The 18927-nt window shown below is 39.6% G+C and overlaps 1 long non-coding RNA gene across 1 annotated transcript; it reads left to right on the top strand.

Moving 5' to 3' along the window:
- Positions 1-2919: 2919 nt before the first annotated feature.
- LOC132538622 (uncharacterized) lies at positions 2920-4319 on the top strand. Its single transcript, XR_009549972.1, has 2 exons — positions 2920-3937; positions 3982-4319. It is a non-coding gene; the product is annotated as an uncharacterized LOC132538622 (long non-coding RNA).
- Positions 4320-18927: the final 14608 nt, after the last annotated feature.

The raw sequence follows: 18927 nt of genomic DNA, 5'->3' as shown, positions 1-18927 counted from the left end.
ATAATTCTCACTTAATTGTCTCCCGATACGAAGCAGTCAATTTTCAGTGTATATTATGCTACAGTCAACAGTTTCACAATAACAAGTATTTATATACATATATTTATTATATCAACATATCTCAGGACATTGATAAATTAAAATTTGCATATTGGGAAAACATTGCATTCCTTGTCTAGCTTATCTTTACTATTAGATATCTTCATGTCTGTCAGGTTCATACGAATTAAGTTAGGGAGACAGTGAAGTGGGTAAAATGCTGGAATTTTATGAATCATGTACTAGGTTAATCCCTGGCATTGCACATGTCAGAAGTGGTCAGAATGATGCTTTTGTGTTCTCATTCTCTCTCTCTCTCTCCTCTCAAAACCAAATAATTTCAAAAGAAAGTAATGGACATAAAACTAACATTCACTTAATCAAAATGTATTTTAAGTCATATGGCATTGCATATTCAAATGATTGAAATGCAGTGTGATAATTTTCATTGTCAACCAGCTTGTCATTATTTAGAAGCCACTTCAACATATTCCTTAGTTCATGGAGAAAAAAAAGTTGTACCATCCCAGTTGCCTGTATCTATTCAAAATAATGCACAAACCATCCTACTTTCTTTTGCTCATTCCTGAAACTCTATATAAATATACATACATACACCCACTCCTAACAAAGCAGCCAAATGAACTAGGCAACAGATGGGAAAGTGAGAGTCCATGTGTTCACGTTCCTATTCTGCCAGTAACTTGCTGGGTGATCTTAGGCAGGCCACATATCTTCAGCTAATTGCCTTCTCTGTAAAAGAACAGAGCCATAGGACTTGAATATTAGCTCTCAGATTCTAGTAGTAAATTTGTCCTATCTTTCTTCTTAATATGTAAAACATATTCAAATAATAAAGAGCTGGAATTGATCTTATTATTATTGCATAATCTCACTAAGTCCCCCCTGCTGTTCTGAAGACAATAACAAAATCCTTTGTAAAACTTGTCTAAAAATATTTTCCACAATGACCACAGCTGCAATTATGAAATAGATAGTTTTTATTATGCTCAGATAAACCCCTTCCCATTATCTTTGCCCCTAGAGTTCTTAGCTTTTATACAGCTGTTACAAGGAGATTAGAAATTATACCCATGTTTCCACAACTGTATTGTAAACCATTATTTCCCTAATAAAACTATTTGGAAAAAGAAAATGCCTTTAGCATGCCTTTGGCTTTATTTATTTATTTATTTATTTATTATGGGATAGAGACCGAGACAAATTGAAATGGGAGGGGAAGATAGAAAGAGAGAGACAGAAAGGCACCTGCAGGCATGCTTATGAAGCTTCCCCATGCCTGTGGGGACTGGGGTCTCAAACCCAGGTCCTTGTGCATTGTAATGTTCATTCAGTCAGGTGCACCACCAACCATCCCCAGCATGCCTTTATCTTGATTGAGACAAAAGGCAAAGTAATATGAAGTGAGGAATGTTGGGTAGTATGCCAGCTCCCCCTGGCTTCTGCTTAACCAAGCACCAGTATGCCTGTATAGGGATTGGTTTTATCCCATTCAAAGCGGTCTATTTACATAAATCACTTTTACGTTTACATAAAGCACCACACTCCCTCCAGGGCATTAGTGGTTCAGTGGTAGAATTCTCACCTGCTCCACCCCCTCTCCTTGTCACACCCTGATTTTCACCAGTCACTTTACTCTCCACCCTCTGTATGTCACATCTTGTTTATACCCTACTTGGAAAGTATGTAAGGACAACATTGTTCGTTTTAGTTAGTTGGTAGTTGTGTTAGTTTTAGTCTAGCTTGGCTTAGATTGTGCTGCGTCCTGCATGAATAAAAAGATACTGTGTACAGCTCAACCATGAGTCCCTGGTCGTCTGTCTCCTCTCGTGAAGCCAGCCCGACATATGGCACCCAACGTGGGGCGGGACCTGCGCAAGTCCCAGATAAGTGAAGACTTTGCCTACCTATGCACTATGGTCTTCTCTTCTACTTATGAAGAGGTTTGCCAAAGCCTCTACTGTTTCATCATGAGACAGTTACTCTGTCTCTGGAACATTTTGCTCTGGGCCACACTTTGGTTCCCTAACCAGGAACTTTGGTTTCTTGTGACCCTAATCATAGAGCTTGGGAGATGCACGGAGATTTCTCCTTGGCCTTTCTGGATTCCCTCTCCCATGTTTCCTGAGGAAAAGGACTACATTTTGCTCCTGGCCACAATTTGGTTCTTTATGACCATCATAGAGCTTGGGATATGCATGGGGATTTCCCCTGGGACTTTCTGGACTTCTTCTCTAATGTTTCCCAAGGAGAAGGACTACTTTAATTTGAGGAGCATTCTCGAGTACCCTGGCAGTCTCCAAGAATGGAGACACGTGGTTAGTTCTACTCTCCTGATTGGATTCTTTCTTCGATGGGAAGACACTTTTAAAAATGGGTGCCTGAAGCAATCCAGCAGGAACAGTCAGAAGCACCCTAAATGGAATTTCGAGGAGCTTTTTGGACTAGGACGCCCTCTGGGGACTCTTGATGCTACTTGGTGAGATCTGGATAATCTGCCTCAAGTTGCATTTCATAAGAGAGTGATTTGAATGACTGAATTTTTGCTTGACATTGACTTAAAAAAAAATGCTGGATGCAGCCATTTCTAGAGACATCCAGAAACAATCCAAAAAATTGTTTTTTCCTCCTTTGATTTCTTTTTTTTACATCTTGGCATAAATCTGAAATGTTTAATCCTGAAAATTGTATGAGTTATGGGCGGGGCAGATAGTGGAATGATTATGTTAATTATTCTCATGCTTGAGGCTTTTAACGGTGGTTCTTCTGTTTACCTTTCCACATTATATTGAGTTTAAACTGTTTAAGCAACCTTAAAATCATACTAGAAAGGACTTCCAATTATAATGGAGTTATCAATTATAGTAAACTTTTAATCTACTACAAGTTTTATTTGACAAGTAAGTGAATTTCAGCTGTCAAGTCTTCACATGAAAAAGCATCTACTCAAATGGAATTCCCGGAAATCCATTTGGAACCCTGTTCTCTGACATTGCCCACAAGGTGAAATGACTACAACACACCCCTAGAAACCAATGATGTGACCTGGCACGACCTGAAGAAACAGATTCACAGACTCCAAAGCTCACTCTCTACAGAAAAGTGGAATTCCAGTGGCTGACATTCCCCATCGAGACAGATGTGCAGCGTTTCATCCCCTGGCATTTTCTTTCGTGGTCATCTACTTTGGACTGACACTTCCATCTGACTTACTGGTACAAGCTGCTGTGTTTCTCAAAGACTAACTTCAGCCAGTTGCCTTGGGACTTTATAGCCTGTGCCCCCTCGCCTGCAGGCTCTGTTCACAGAGGCAGAAAACTCCCCTTCCTTACTAGGTCATGCCCACAGAGGCAGGAAACGCCCTTTGAGGCAAGAGATGTCCACAGAGGCATGAAGCGCCCCCAGAGGTAACAGATGCCCCCAGAGGCAAGAAATGCCCTTTAGCCTGCTAGGCCTTTCCCTTTGAGGCAGGAAATACTCCCCTTGGCATCACACTGGTTCTTGCTGCTCTCCTATTTTGTTTTCCATGTCTTATGCCAGTTCTTTTGAAAATGCCTGTATGATATAGGTTTCTGTTCACCCCTACACTGCTATTCCCCTGACAGGGATGAAGCCTTTTACAGACATTGACCCAGTTATATATGGCCATAAAGTAAGAGGGAGATGTTGGGGAATTGTGAGGATGTGGTTGAGCTTGGAAGGGCTTGAGCTTGAGGGGTGTGTCAATCCTGTTAGTCTCTCTCTCTACGGAGAGGTTGAGCAAGGAGGGACAGTAGAACCCCAAAAGGTGTGCCTCTTATCAGTCTCCCTGCCTCACAAAGTGCCCCACAATCCTGATACTATGGCAAATAGTTAAAAAGAAAGGGGGAGATGTTGGGTAGTATGCCAGCTCCCCCTGGCTTCTGCTTAACCAAGCACCAGTATGCCTGTATAGGGATTGGTTTGATCCCATTCAAAGTGGTCTATTTACATAAATCATTTCTACATTTACATAAAGCACCACACTCCCTCCAGGGCATTAGTGGTTCAGTGGTAGAATTCTCACCTGCTCTACCCCCTCTCCTTGTCACACCCTGATTTTCACCAGTCACTTTTCTCTCCACCCTCTGTATGTCACATCTTGTTTACACCCTACTTGGAAAGTATGTAAGGACAACATTGTTCGTTTTAGTTAGTTGGTAGTTGTGTTAGTTTTAGTCTAGCTCGGCTTAGATTGTGCTGCATCCTGCATGAATAAAGAGATACTGCGTACAGCTCAACCATGAGTCCCTGGTCGTCTGTCTCCTCTCGCGAAGCCAGCCCGACAGAGGAAGATGACAGCAACATAGAATTTAAGCATCCCAAAAGTATATAGGACAGAGAAGTTGAGAAAAGAGGAGAAGATAGAGAGGGAAAGAAAAAGACACCTGCAGACCTGCTTCACCACTTGTGAAGTTACACCCCTGCAGATGAGGAACAGAGGGCTCAAACTGGGATCCCTGCATGGGTTATTGTTGGGGGCTGGGCCTACTGCTGGGGAAGTCCAGGCTGGCCATTGTTTCCATGAAAGTCTGAGCAGGTGGACCCCAGATCCTCCCCAATGAAGGCTGAGATATGGCAGGTCCCTCCTGACCTCTGGAATTTATGACTTGGACCCTGGATATGGGTGTCTCTCTATACATGCCACCCTTCCTCCCTTTTAAAACAAAGACCATAGATTACTGTGTATGGCTAACTTGAAAACCTGCCAGCAAGCATCCTGATTGCTCAATTGCCTCCCTTCTCACCTGCCCTAAAGCGCCTGCAATCTACCTCCGGAAAAATATACATTGTGAAGCTTGTGATCAAACCTTGTATGGCAACCTTTTACTTGTGATCAAATAGTATGGAGGTCAAAATGTGACTATGAATTGTGTTGTTCTGTATTTGGGTTAATAATTACCTCAACTTCCACCCCCCGCAACGGGTATATATGCCTGCCTTTCCCCCAATAAACGAGTTCTCACACTGAGGATCTCTCAAAGCTGACTGCTTGTCTCTCTCAACACTTTGACCCCACCATGTGGACCCACCCCAGGTCTCCCAGAGGGCCTGACCCTCGCTTCCACTGGTGGGGGGAGAGGGAGGACCCAGAGCGACAGCCCACAGGTCATTGCACTTGGTACTATGGGAGCTTATCCCAGTGCATTATTACCTGGCACCCTGGTTTTGATTTATTATGGTTATATTTTATATCACTATTACTTTGAATTTAAAACAGGTATAACACTATCCATAAGAAAATAATAGCTATATAATAAAAACAGAGAACTGTAATAAAGCTATTACATAAACTAGTTTGCTGTCCTTGCAATTACTCTGAGATAGATCATTTTCATAACAAAAATATTTGTATTATTCTCACCTTGAAAAAATAAGAATCAGAATTATTGAGCAGTTTATACAGGGTACTAAGTTGGAAATTTATTACTCAGTCACAACTATGCAATACTGAATGTTGGTGAATTTTTTTCCACATTATTGGGGGAGGTTAATACTTTACAATACAGCTGTTGACATAAAGGTACAACTTCTCATCAAACTATGACAGGTGTTTGCAAGACAGTCTCTCCTGCAATCGATGTCCCTTTCCACCATCTTACACTAGCACCCAAAACACCCTGCTTCCATCCCTTACCTCCATTTCCCAGAGTTCATTGTTTTGGTATAATACAACACAACCAGTCCAAGTTTCTTTCTTTTTATTTTACTTTTTATTTTTCTATCCTTGTTTCTTAAGTTCCAGCAACAAAATGAGAGAACAGTGGGTATCTGTCTTTTTCTTTTTGGCTTATCTCACTAAGATGATAGCTTCAAGTTCTATCCATGCAACTAGTGGGATGACTAAGTCATTTTTTTCTTTTTATTTATCCCCTTTTTGTTGCCTTTGTTGTTCTTATTGCTATAGTTACTATTGTTGTTGTAGGGGATTCAACCGACTAAATTATTTTTAACAACTGCATAGTATTCCATTGTGTATATACACCACATTTTACTAGAAGTTTCCTTTGCTTCAGAAGCAACTATTTTATCTTATTTTATTAATTATTTAATAATGATTAACAAGATTGTAATATAGAGGAGTACAATTCCATATAGTTCCCACCACCAGAGTTTCATATACCCTTCCCTAGTGGAAGGGTCCCTAGTCTTTATCCTTCTGGGAGTATGGAACAACGATTTTTATAGGATGCAAAAAGTGAGAGGTTCTGGCTTCTGTAATTGCTTCTCCACTGGACATGGATGTTGACAGGTTGATCCATACCCCTAAATTGTTTCTATGTTTCCCAACTGAGGGAGGGATCTGGTGAGGTGGGGTTCTAGAGCACATTGGTGAGGTCGTCTACCCAGGGAAGTCAGGTTGCTGTTATGGTAGCTGTGGTAGCATCTGCAACTTTTTGGCTGGAAAGCATTAAGATATAAAGCAAAATAAAATGCTTAATAATAAGGAACCTAAAGGTAAGAATATAGCAGATGAGATTTGGGGTCTTTATGTTGGAAGAAGCTAGGAAGTCTATTTTAGGTATACTCTAATGAGCCCATAACTTTACTAATTTTTATCTGAGCTCCACAGATAACATGCAACTGAGCTAAAGCTGCATCAGGGCAAAAAAATCACTACCAAATATGGGAAACGTATAAAAATACCACTAACTGTAAACCCCATTGATATGACCTAGGGCCCATGTCTATTCATATTTAGCACAGAAGCCTGTGTAACGTCTGCATCCCTGTCAGTCTAAGGTTACTTTCCAAAGTCACAGCTAGGAACATTCTAGGCTGCACTCATTTCAGGACCAGTCTCTCTCAAGTGGCAGAATCTGTTGACCCAGCCTCCCTTCAGAGAGTGGGACTGTTTCCACCATTGTTATTCTATATTGAGGACAAGGTCCTGTAGAGGCCCAGAAGAGGGTTTGTGATATTGTTCCTGTGGAGATGACCAGTGATGATGGAGAGAGGGATCTGTTAGAAGTCTAGGCCCATCATATTTATGTGGGAATCCCAGGATTCCCTAACTAGGGCCCTGGATGATGGGGTAGCCTGATAGTGACCTAAAGGGCCATGGTTAAAGTTTGCTGGCCTTTTGACCTTATCCACCTTTTGTAGTTCTTACTTTATCTAACAAGGTTAGAGTTAGAGTGATTGAGAGATGTGACAGATAAAGTGATAGGTGACGAGGGTATGTAGGTCTAATTAAAAAATAACTGAATAAGTACTTTATGTTGTCTTTTTAAGGTCTTTCTACTTGTTTTTGTACTTTTTTTGAGTCACTGTAGACCATTGCATACCTTTACTTTAGGGTAAATATTTTTGGGAGTCAGGAGGTAGCGCAGCTGGATAAGCGCACATGGCACAAAGCGAAAGGGCCCGCGTAAGGATCCCGGTTTGAGCCCCTGGATCGCTATCTGCAGGAGATTGCTTTGCAAGTGGTGAAGCAATGGGTCTGCAGGTGTCTGTCTTTCTCTCCACCTCTCTGTCTTCCCTTTCTCTCTCCGTTTCTCTCTGTACTATCCAACAGCAGCTATGACAAAAATAACAACTACAACAAGTACAACAACAAGGGCAACAAAATGGGAAAAATAGTCTCTAGGAGCAGTGGATTCATAGTGCAGGCACCAAGCCCCAGCAATAACCCTGGAGGCAAAAAAGAAAAAAAAAAGTAAATATTTTCCCCTAACTTGTGGATATGTGTGCACATGTGCTCTCTCTCTAAGGCCCTGATTTCTATCTAGGTTCTGTAATTTTGTTAAGAAGTCTGAAGCCACTTTTATCATATATTATTATTAATAATAAAGCTAAACTTTTTGTGTATCTTTTGATAGATTATTAAAGAGGTGTTTTATTTTGTCCTCTGTATTCTGGTTTGTTACAAATACCTTTGATAATTTCACTAAGATCAGTTACATTGATAGGCTTGAAAAAATGTTCTTGGTCTTCAGGAATACATTTTGAAAAGTATAATGTAGGCACTTATTCTCCCTTCTCCTCTGAAGGAAGACCAAGCACTGTTATTCATAATTTTTGTATCTATCACTGCCTTATCACTCAGTTGCTCCTATCTGCATTCAAATGCTTAGACAGCAAACAACTCTAACGTGTCTCACAAATATTATAACACCTCAGAAATAGATCTTAAATTTCCCTGTTTTCAAATGTTTAGAGCTGCATAAGTGACTATATTTCCCCACTTGTTTCTGTTATGTACTGGTTGTTTTCTTACAACTATCATTTTCCTACATTAATTTCTTCTTAAAAATATGATAGTGTATTGTTTGAGATGAAATAGATGAAACTGGAGGTAATTATGATAAATGAAATGAGATGAAGTACAAGTAGTGGATGATTTGACTTGTATGTAGAATATAGATGACTAAGGCAAACAAAAATAGAGTAAGCAAACTGTCTCTTGGACTTTGTAAAAACTATGGTAGTTGTCAAAGGGAAGGAGAGGGGGACACAGGGACTTTGGAAATAGGTGCAGTGAATTGTACACACAAGCACATGGGTTTGACATTTTAAAACCTTGTGAACTAGTGTTAAAGCACTAGTGGCGAAAAGATTAAAGAAATACTATGATTTGTTATTAACAACTTCTAGATTCAATAGTGAGTGGCAGCCTAGGAAATAGTGCAGTGGATAAAAGTATTAAGCTGTCAAGCATAGGGTTCTGAGTATGATTCCCAGCCTGTACATATGTGAGTTATGCTCTGATACTCACTCTTTTTTAAATATTTATTTCTTTATTCCCTTTTGTTGTTTTATTGTTCTTGTAGTTATTATTGTTGTTGTTGATGTCATTGTTGTTGGATAGGACAGAGAGAAATGAAGAGAGGAGGGAAAGACAGAGGGGAAGAGAAAGAAAAACACCTGATTCTCTTTCTCTTGTAAAAGGAAAGTAAGAAAGAAAGAAATGGAGAGAGATGGAGGAAGGGAAAGGGAGAGAAAATTAGAAAGACAAGTGAAAAAAATGAAGAAAAAAGGGAGGGAGGGAGGAAGGAAAAAAGGAAGGAAGGAACAGAGGAAGTAAGGAAGGAATGAAGAAGGACGGGAGGAAAAATAGTGTAGTGAATGGTTAGTTTATCATAGGTAGGAAATTAAGACAATCAGAACACTACATTTTATCTGAACTGCATACAAATGTGGGAGAAGCAAGGTCATATGAGTGTATTTAAGCAACTTTTGAGAAAAGTTTTCTAAGACAAACATGTGGATTTTGATGTGGCAAAGACAATGACATAAAGAAACCTGCAGAAGTACTAGGGAAAAATGTTTTCATTGCTATAAGGTTTATCACAGAAAAAATAAATATAGGCAAACTCAGCAACATAGGTTAGTAGAATAATCTGTAAAATGAGACCTTAAAATTAAAAATATATATTAAAGAGTACTAGTACTAGACTCTGAAGATCTATAAAGTTGAAGAGATTGACCTGAAGCATTATGGGGTATTGCTTGCTCTGCATTGCCTTCCTCTCTATTGTAGAAGGCTAAGAAAAGAACTTCTTTGAAAGGGGAGTCAGGCAGTAGTGCAGCGGGTTAAGCACTGATGGCACAAAGTGCAAGGACCAGCGCAAGGACCAGTGCAAGGACCAGTGTAAGGATCCCGGTTAGAGCCCCCTTTCGAGCCCCCGGCTCCCCACCTGCAGGGGAGTCGCACTTGTGAAGCAGGTCTGCAGGTGTCTATCTTTCTCTCCCCTCTCTGTCTTCCCCTCCTCTCTCCATTTCTCTCTGTCCTATATAACGATGACATCAATAACAACAACAAGGTCAACAAAAAGGTAAATAAATAAATATTTTAAAAAAAGAAAGAACCTCTTCAATCCCTACAACTTTCCCAAAAACTTCTGTAGTTACTTCCCCACTTTGTGTTTTCAAACTATCTCTGACACTCATATGGTATACAATTGTGAATTTCAGAAACCCACAGCCTGTAGATAAATCAACACCACAGTGGGGTAGATTTGTTCAGTGAACAGATAATGCAGAAGAAATATCTGATACCATGATACATCTTACTAGTGAGCAGAGACAGAGAAAAAAAATCACTGTTCTTATTATAAACCCAGGGGCTAAACAATAATTTTAAAATAGTGTTCTCAGAATACTTTGTCAGTTCGATTTAAGATGGCAGAGACATAGTGAAGAATGAAATGAGTTTAAAAGGCCATTTTTAAAAAACATTTTAGTCACATTTGGAACTGTGTTGAAAATGAAAGGAAAGCATGTTGATTTAGAAGAGGTGAAAAAAGGATTTTGTAAGAGGAAAAAAGAGATTTGCTTACAAAAGCTGAAGATCTTAAACAAAAATCTACAAAATAGCTAAGAAGAAAAATAATGCCCCCATGCTTAATTGCCACTGAAATCAAAACTAGCAATATTGAAGTGTTATTTTCACTGGGCTGACTTCACAGGTGGGTAACAGATGACCAAGAACACACGGCTGAGCTGAGAACACAGTTTAAACTTTATTCACGAGCAGGCAAACAGTCCAACACCTAATTACCACACAGATCTGTTCTGCATCTTTTTCCTCCGGCGGCAGTGGCAGGAACTCAGGAAGTACGTAGGGTAGGGGGCAGGGAGAAGGAAGAAGCACGAAAAGGCAAGGACTAAACCACAATCTCCAGGACGCTGGGGGGAGGGAGACCAAACCAAATGAAACATACCAACAATTCCCCCTTTTCTTTTTAACTAATTGACCATAGTATCAGGAGTGTGGGGTGAACAGAAACCTATATCATACAGGCATTTTCAAAATAGAATCTGGCACAAACATGGAGGACCAAGTAAGCAATCAACAAGAACCAGTATGATGCCAAGGGAAGGCCTGAGGGGGACATTTCTTGCCTCTGTGGGCAAGGCTTTATCAGCTAAAGAACATTTCCTGTCTCTGGGGGCTTCTCTTGCCTCTGGGGTATTTTTTGCCTCGATGGGTGTTTCCTGCCTCTGTGGGCATTACCTAGCATGGGGGAGTATGGCCTATAGAGTTCCATGGCAGCTGGCTGCAGTCAGTCTTTGGGAAACCCAGCAGCAAAAAGGGAAGCTGCTAGTTTTGTGCAAAGTGTCCAAGAGGTGTACCAGTGAGTCCGACAGAAGTGTCAGTCCAAAGCAGATGTCCACGGAAGAATGCCAGGGGGTGGAACGTCGTATGAGGAAGGTCAGCTGATGGAATTCGCTTTTCTGTAGAGAACTTGACAGCTGCAATTTACTTACTTATGAAATAAAACTTGTAACAGGTTAGAAGTTTACCACAATTGATAACTCTATTACAATTGGAAGTCTTTTTTAGTATGATTTTAAGGTTGTTTAAAGTTTAAACAATAGAATGTGGAAAGGTAAACATAAGAACCATGGAAAAAGCCTCAGGCATGAGAATCATTAGCATAACTATTGTGCAATCTACCGTTCCTGATTGAGAAGGTATGTGAGAGCTTTACATATCAATACCATCTTATTTAACCTTTTGTTACACCCATTCAAGATGGAGACACACCCTAGGTGTGAGCAGGGTTTTTAGACCAACTTAGCTAAAATATATTGATTTTTAACTAATTTTTACCTCAGACTTTAAATGTAAGTTAATTTTACCTTTATGAGAACTATGTTGAAAACCTTTTTCATTTAACTTTGCCTGGTAAGAATTTATCCTTTAAGTTACTCTAACCTTAAAGTTAATGTTTACCAAACTTCAAACACACACATAAACACGGTCTTCAAAACACAAGGAGAAAAACTTTTGTTATTAAGACATGTCATTTTAAACACAAACATAGATCTGTACTGTCTTAGTTGTTCGGAGGGTGCATTGTCCAGTGGTGGCTTCTTGCACAACTTCAGCTCCAGGAATTGCAGGTTGTGATCTCTGCAGGAATCTATGCGTATTCTAGCTTCTCTGCCTTCAGAGCCAAGCTGGGGATCTCAGCCAGGGGGCCCAGTCCCAGAAGGGAGCCCGCGGTTTCCAGGTGGTCCAGGATCTGCCCAGACTTCATAGCAGGAGGGCAGGCAGGCTGGCCATGCAGAAGGTGTGGGCCTAGGTGCCCCAGGGTGGAGGCCAGGATGGGCTGCAGCCCTGCCCGGCATGCCTGCTGCCCTGCTCCCGGCAGTCGAGCAGCATGGAGGGAGCCCATTCCCAACACCCCGTACCACACAGCGGCGAGCCGGCTCCTGCGGGCGGGCGGCAGGCAGAAACCAGAGAGAAATGTTCCAGAAACACAGAAACAGTCTCATGAAGAAAGGGCCGAGGCCTTTGGAAACTTCTTCACAAGCAGAAAAGCAGCCCATAGTGGATAGGTAGCCAAACTGTCTTCACTTATCTGGGGGATGTGCAGGTCAGGTCCCACGTGGGTGCCATATGTCATTTTCACTGGGCTGGCTTTACGGGTGGGTAACAGATGACCAGAAATACACGGCTGAGCTGAGAATGCAGTTTAATCTTTATTCACGAGCAGGCAAACAGTGCAACACCTAATCACCACACAGATCTGTCCTGCATCTTTTTCCTCTGGCAACAGTGGCAAGAACTCAGGAAGCATGTAGGGTAGGGGGTGGGGAGAAGGAAGAAGCGAGAAAAGACAAAGACTAAACCACAATCTCCCAGAGGCTGGGGGGAGTGAGACCAAACCAAATGAAACATACCAACATTGAAGCTTTTTTCTTTCTGAACCGGAATTCAAAGAAATTTCATTCATTAAAAAAGCACAATGATAGGAAAATAAGATAAATTAAAATTGGAAGTCTTCCATTAAAAGAGTGTGAAACTTAAATTTAAAGAAGTATATTCCACAATACTATTCTTTGTTTATTGGAGCAAATGCACTAAATTTTAGGTAAGACTTGGACCCACTCCAGAATGAATGTTTGTAATTAACATTATGAAATGCAAGCATTTTGTCAAATATAAAAGATTAAATTCCCCAATAAATAAATTTTAAAAAGGAAAGAAATGCAAGAATTTTAGTTTCTTGATTAAAAATGAAGTGTTGTAGAGCCAGATGTTGTAGTGCACGGGCCACAGAGAAGAGAGAGAGAGAGGGTCTGGAGCGAAGAGGAAACACAAATCTTTATTTGCGCTGGCACCTCAGAGTTGGGTGTTAGAGAAGCAGGTTGGGCCACGTGGAGGTAGAGAAAATGGCCGCCTCACGCAGTAACCTTTCCTGCATCTGAACACCAGAGTGGAGCGCCGGCAAGAGAGCGAGGTGCGGAAAATGCAGGGTTTTTATAGGAGTAGCTTTCGCAAGAATGGGAAGGGGGAGGAGTAACCATAGCACTCCAGGATAGGATGATAACTCTTGTGAGAATGGGAGGGGGGAGGAGTAACCAGAGCACTCCAGATATCGCGGGGATATAGATAATGTCCTGAGGGCACAACATGGCTGAACAGGCACTCTGAGAATCTCCCAACTCTCCAGGGAACTAGCAGTAGCCTGAGGGGACAACATGGCAGATGTGACTGCATTGGCACAATTTCCCAGCAATGAAGAACCCTAAATAAAGTAAAATAAAAACAAGAACCTGAGATAGGAAAACATCATTTATTGTCCATAGGGGAACATTAGACTACAGCTTCACAAGTGGTGGTCAAGCACTGCTGCATGTATCTCTCTATTTTCTTTCTCTATTCACCTTCCCTCACCAATTTCTCTTTGTTCTATCAAACTAAATATGTAAAGTTAAAAAAAAACTAATGCATTTCTGAAAAAAATTAAGTAAACTTCAAATTATAACATAGACACAAAGAAAACAGAAAAAGAAGTGCTGAAATATTCATCTGTTGTCAAATCCATTGTTTCATTTTCTCTACCTTCACAAAGATATACACTTTATTTAAACTCAATAAGATATCCATTGGTGGGACCAGGTGGTGGCACACCTGGCTAAGCACTCACATTATAGTGCACAAGGATGCAAGTTCAAACCCCTGGTCCCCACCTGCAAAGGGAAAGCTTTGCAAGTTGTGAAGCAGGGCTGCAGGTGTCTCTCTGTCTCTCTCCATATTCCCCACCCACTCAATTTCTCTCCATCTCTATCCAACAATAAATAAATAAATAAATAAATAAATAAATAAATATTTTAAAAAGATATCCATTGGCTTTCACTTTCTTTCTGTTTCTTTCTTTCTTTTTTTTCTTTTTTTTTTGGCACCAGGTTTACCACTAAAATTTGTTTCCTGCACTGTGACTCCACCATTCCTGGGGGCCTTTTTTTTTTTCCTTTCTTCCTTTTTATTGGATAGAGGGTGAGAGAAAGAGAGAGATAGTGAGATAGAGAGATATGGAGAGACACCTGTAGCACTTCACTACCACTCGTGGAACTTTGCTAGTGGGGACTGGGGTTAGATCCTGGGTCCTTGTGAACGGTTACATGTGCACTCTATTGTGTACATCACCACCTAGGCCTTTTTTTTTCTTCTTCTTCTCTTTTTCTGAGAGTTCTAAGTGATAAATTTAATTAGTATTCCCTACCTCACAACTCCAAAAATTGTATCTTGACAATATTGTACATAGCTTTTGTACCATCAGTTCATATTTGCACATTTAAAAAATTCTGCTCATGTCCTTGAATGCCTATTATGACATTTAACAATTAAGAATGGGAACTAAGCTCAAAGTGGTCCTCATGTTCTGATAATGGGCCAAAAGTACAAAGATAAATGGAGTCTTTACAAACCAGATGACTAGGAGAAAGAAATCAGAACTGCAATGTAAATCTTTTCACTAAGACAATTTCTCTAGTAACTGATAGTGTGTGTGTGTGTGCGTGTGTGTGTGTGAGTGTGTGTGTGTGTGTGCGCGTGTTGTGTGTTTGCTGGATCTTTATGCATGAATGACTTCACCACTTAAGACCGATTTGCATTTAGATAAACTGTGAGAAAGTCAAAGACAGAGAGAAATATCACATAATCAGATCTTCCCAAGGAGCTGAAGAACATCCTATGTGGTTCAGGGCTCCATGCCTGGACCATACAAAGCAAGGCACACACCTTACCTAGAAAGTTTTCTGTCCAGTCCCAACATGCCTTATCTTTTTAATCATGGCAAATCTGAGCTGGTATGGTCAAATGGTCTTGACATAACACTATCTGACAATGCTGGTGAAAAAAATGAGTTTGAGAACTAAAATAATCACAAATATAGCTGTGAAGTTGCTGTTCACTGAGGACTTGCAAGTCTGAGTCCCCAGGCTCCATTCATAGCACTGCATATATCAGGGGTGAGCTATAGTCTTTGTCTCTCCCTCTCTCTTTTTAATTTTTTAGATTAACTTTATTTATTTATTGGATAGAAACAGCCAGAAATTGAGAGAAGGGAAGGAGACAGACAGGGAGAGAAAAACCTGCAACACTACTCACCACCCATGAAGCTTTCTCCCTGCAGGTGAGGACTCTGGGCTTGAACCGGTGTCCTTGTGCATTATAACATGTGTGCTTAATCAGGTGCTCCACCACCCAGTCCTGACTCTCCCTCTCTAGAAGTAAATAGAATTTAAAGAGTTGCTTTTCAAATCAGGTTCTTTTCTTCCTTCCTTCCTTCCTTTCTTCTTTCTTTCTCCCTTTCTTTCTTTCTTTCTTTCTTTCTTTCTTTCTTTCTTTCTTTCTTTCTTTCTTTCTCTTTCACCAGGGCGCTGTTGAGCTCTAGTTTTTGGTGGTGCAGATAACTGAACCTAGGACTGTGGAGACTCAAGCATGAGAGTCTGTTTGTATAACCATTATGCTATCTACCCCCTGCCCAGGTCAATTTCTTATAAACAGAAAAAGCAATTAATTATTACAATATTTGTACCTAGTTATTGAAGAGAATTTATAAATAAATGAAATGATATTTTAGCTTAGAAAATGACTTGTTTTTTAAATAGCTTAATTTCCGGCAAAGGCACTACTCATACTCACATATAGACTCTTTCATTGAAGCTTTTCTTTGAGGAAAAAAAATGAAGTGTTGTCACACACAGTTTTTTCATCTAGGAAGTATGTCATCTACTTTCTAGGATAAAACACTGGTTTTCAGTCTGACCTGATACAGAAGAGCAGGAGAAAAGGTATGTTAAAGGTGATTTGTTCATACTTTTGTATAGCTAATTAAATCACTATCTTCCTTGTCTGATTTAAGATTAAGTTGTAATGACTAGTAGTAAATGACTTATTCCCCTTACTGATACTGGTTTGAATCTAGCAGAACGTCACAGCCACTTCCTATATCTGTGGTTAACAAAGAGGACAAAACAAGACAACACCAGCCAAAACCAACCAAAAGGAATGTGATTAGGGTCATTTGGAAAACAGAATTCACTTCAACAAATTATAAAACTTACACATTAGCCTCTCCCTTTCTCTCTCTTTCTCAATCTTTCTCTCTCTCTCTCCCTTTCTCTCTCTCTCTCAATCTCTCTCTGTCTCCCTCTCTCATCTCTCTTTCCCTCTCTCTCTCCCTCTGTTTCCCTCTCTCTCCCTCTCTCTCTCCCTTTCTCTCATCTCTCTCTCTCCCTCTCTCTCATCCCCCCCTCTCTCTATCACACACACACACACACACACACACACACACACACACACACACAAGTTTACAGGTCACCAAACTCTGTAACTGACATACAAATGTTTCTAAACTAGGACGCACTATGTTGGTCCTTTGAATATAATTAACATGTTTGGCAGGTGTAGTATTAAATGACATTTCCTATGTAGAAAAAGAAATGGTCACCAGGGTTCCAGTAAAGCCTGTAGGAGCTCTGTGATAACATAAAGAAATAATTCACAACTACCATGTGTTATTTATTTTTTTTTTTTACAAATAGTAATGTGGTTAACTTTAGCAATTTTAAACTGCTATCAATATAAATAGCTCAGTGAGAATGAGTAGTGTATTTTTTTTTTTTTGGAACATCTTTTAAGAAGAGATGGAGAAAAATGACTTCATTTTTTAATGTAGCTTTGTTGGCTCTCACTTACCTGGGAGCGTATGTGTTTTGCCATTACTGTGGGTTCAAGAATCAAAGCCAGCAGATGGAGTCAACAAGAAGGAATTTTATTAATATTAAAAGGCCATATTAAAAGTTCATCCTATCAAAGAATTCTGGGCCCCAAACAAAGGGATGTTATATGGGGGGGGGGTGGGCTACAGGCTGAGAGCAGAGTCATCACAGAAGCCCACAGTTTACCACAATAGGAGTCTTACCATACCTAGGAGAATGCTTTTTCTACCAGCAGTGTTGCTGAGTTCCTTTTCCCACACAACCTCATCAACGCCGGTCATTTCCTGATTTGCTGATGGAAGCCATTCTCACAGCTGTGATATGGAATCTCAGGGTAGTTTTCACTGGCATTTCTCTAATGATATGTAAAGTGGAGCACTTCTTCATGCGTCTGTAAGCCAGGTGTACCTCTTTAGAAAACTGCCTATTTAGTTCTTTGGTCCAATTTTACCAGCACCATGTTTACCCTTAGTGAATGCTATTGGACCCTTTGTTATATATTCTTGGGTTGTATATGTGTGGGATTTCTGGACTTTTGATTCTGCTCCATTGATCCAAGTACCCATTTTTATTCCAATACCTTACTAAACAGTAATTTGTTTATTATAGCTGTGTAGTATAAACTAAAGTTGGGGAGCATGTCCCATATTTTTCCTTTATTCTCAGAAATGCTTTGGCAATTCATGGCCTTTTGTGGTTCCACAGAAATTTTTGGACAAGTTGTTCAATTTGCTTGAAAAATGCCATTGAAAATTTGATAGGGATTGCATTGAAATCGTAGATTCCTTTTGGTATAATGGCCATTTTAATCTTTGAAACAGGAATAAGAAATGCTCATTCATGTGTGTTTTTCTCTAATTCTTTTAACAATGTTCTTTAATTTTCATTATAAAGATCCTTAACCTCCTTCATAAAATTCACCCCAGGATATCTTATAATTTTTGGGTTTGATTGCAAATGGAATTGAGTTTTTTAAATAAATAATTATTTAAAAAAATAAAATAAGAGGGGCCGGGTGGTGACACACCTGGTTGAGTGTATATGTTATAGTGCGCAAGGACCTGGGTTCAAGTCCCCAGACCCCACCTGCAGGGGGAAAGCTTTATAAATGTTGAAGCAGGGCTGCAGGTGTTTCTATCTCTCTCCCTTTCTATCACCCCCTTCCCTCTAGATTTCTGGCTGTCTCTATCCAAGTAAATAAATAATTAAAAAAAATAAAATAAGTAATGCTTTAGAATGGTTTTAGATTGCAGTGTCAGTAAAGGTTGGGTCTGGTAATTCAAACAAATATATCTTATCTATAATAAATATATGTATGTATATAAATATATATATATTATATTTAATAAAATATATATCTCTATATATAATAAAACTAAATATTTATTTGGTGACAATGTCTATATTCCTTCACATTGGGAACTTTACAAAGAGAGTACATTTTGGTACTACCTGTTAAAGTTTATAAGTACTAGACCTATTCAAATAAATAAATGCCACTTCCTAGGTTTCATGAATTAGCTGAAGGAAAAGATTAATAATAATCAGTGACAAACTTCATCTCCTATCATGTCACAAATTAATCAAGTGAAGTCCTCCAGGTGGTATAATCAATTCCCCATCTGTGATTGTTTTCATATATTTGAAAACTATCAAGCAGGACAAAGATAAATGGCTTCATATTCTAGTACAAATAAATATGCATATACATGAATACTTGTGTATTAGAAAGAATGAGAAAAGTAAGGAAGACAGAAACAGAAAAGATGATGGTTATAGTAATTTAAATAAGTGCTCAAATAAGTATATAGGAATTTATTTTCATTCTCTCATACTTGATTTTTTTAGATTTTATTAGTGATTTAATAATGATTAGCAAGATTG

Source organism: Erinaceus europaeus, chromosome 5 (assembly GCF_950295315.1).
Source record: "Erinaceus europaeus chromosome 5, mEriEur2.1, whole genome shotgun sequence".
Lineage (NCBI taxonomy): Eukaryota > Metazoa > Chordata > Mammalia > Eulipotyphla > Erinaceidae > Erinaceus > Erinaceus europaeus.
The sequence above is the reverse complement of the archived record's forward strand: the minus strand, read 5'-3'. Positions and strand labels throughout refer to the sequence as shown.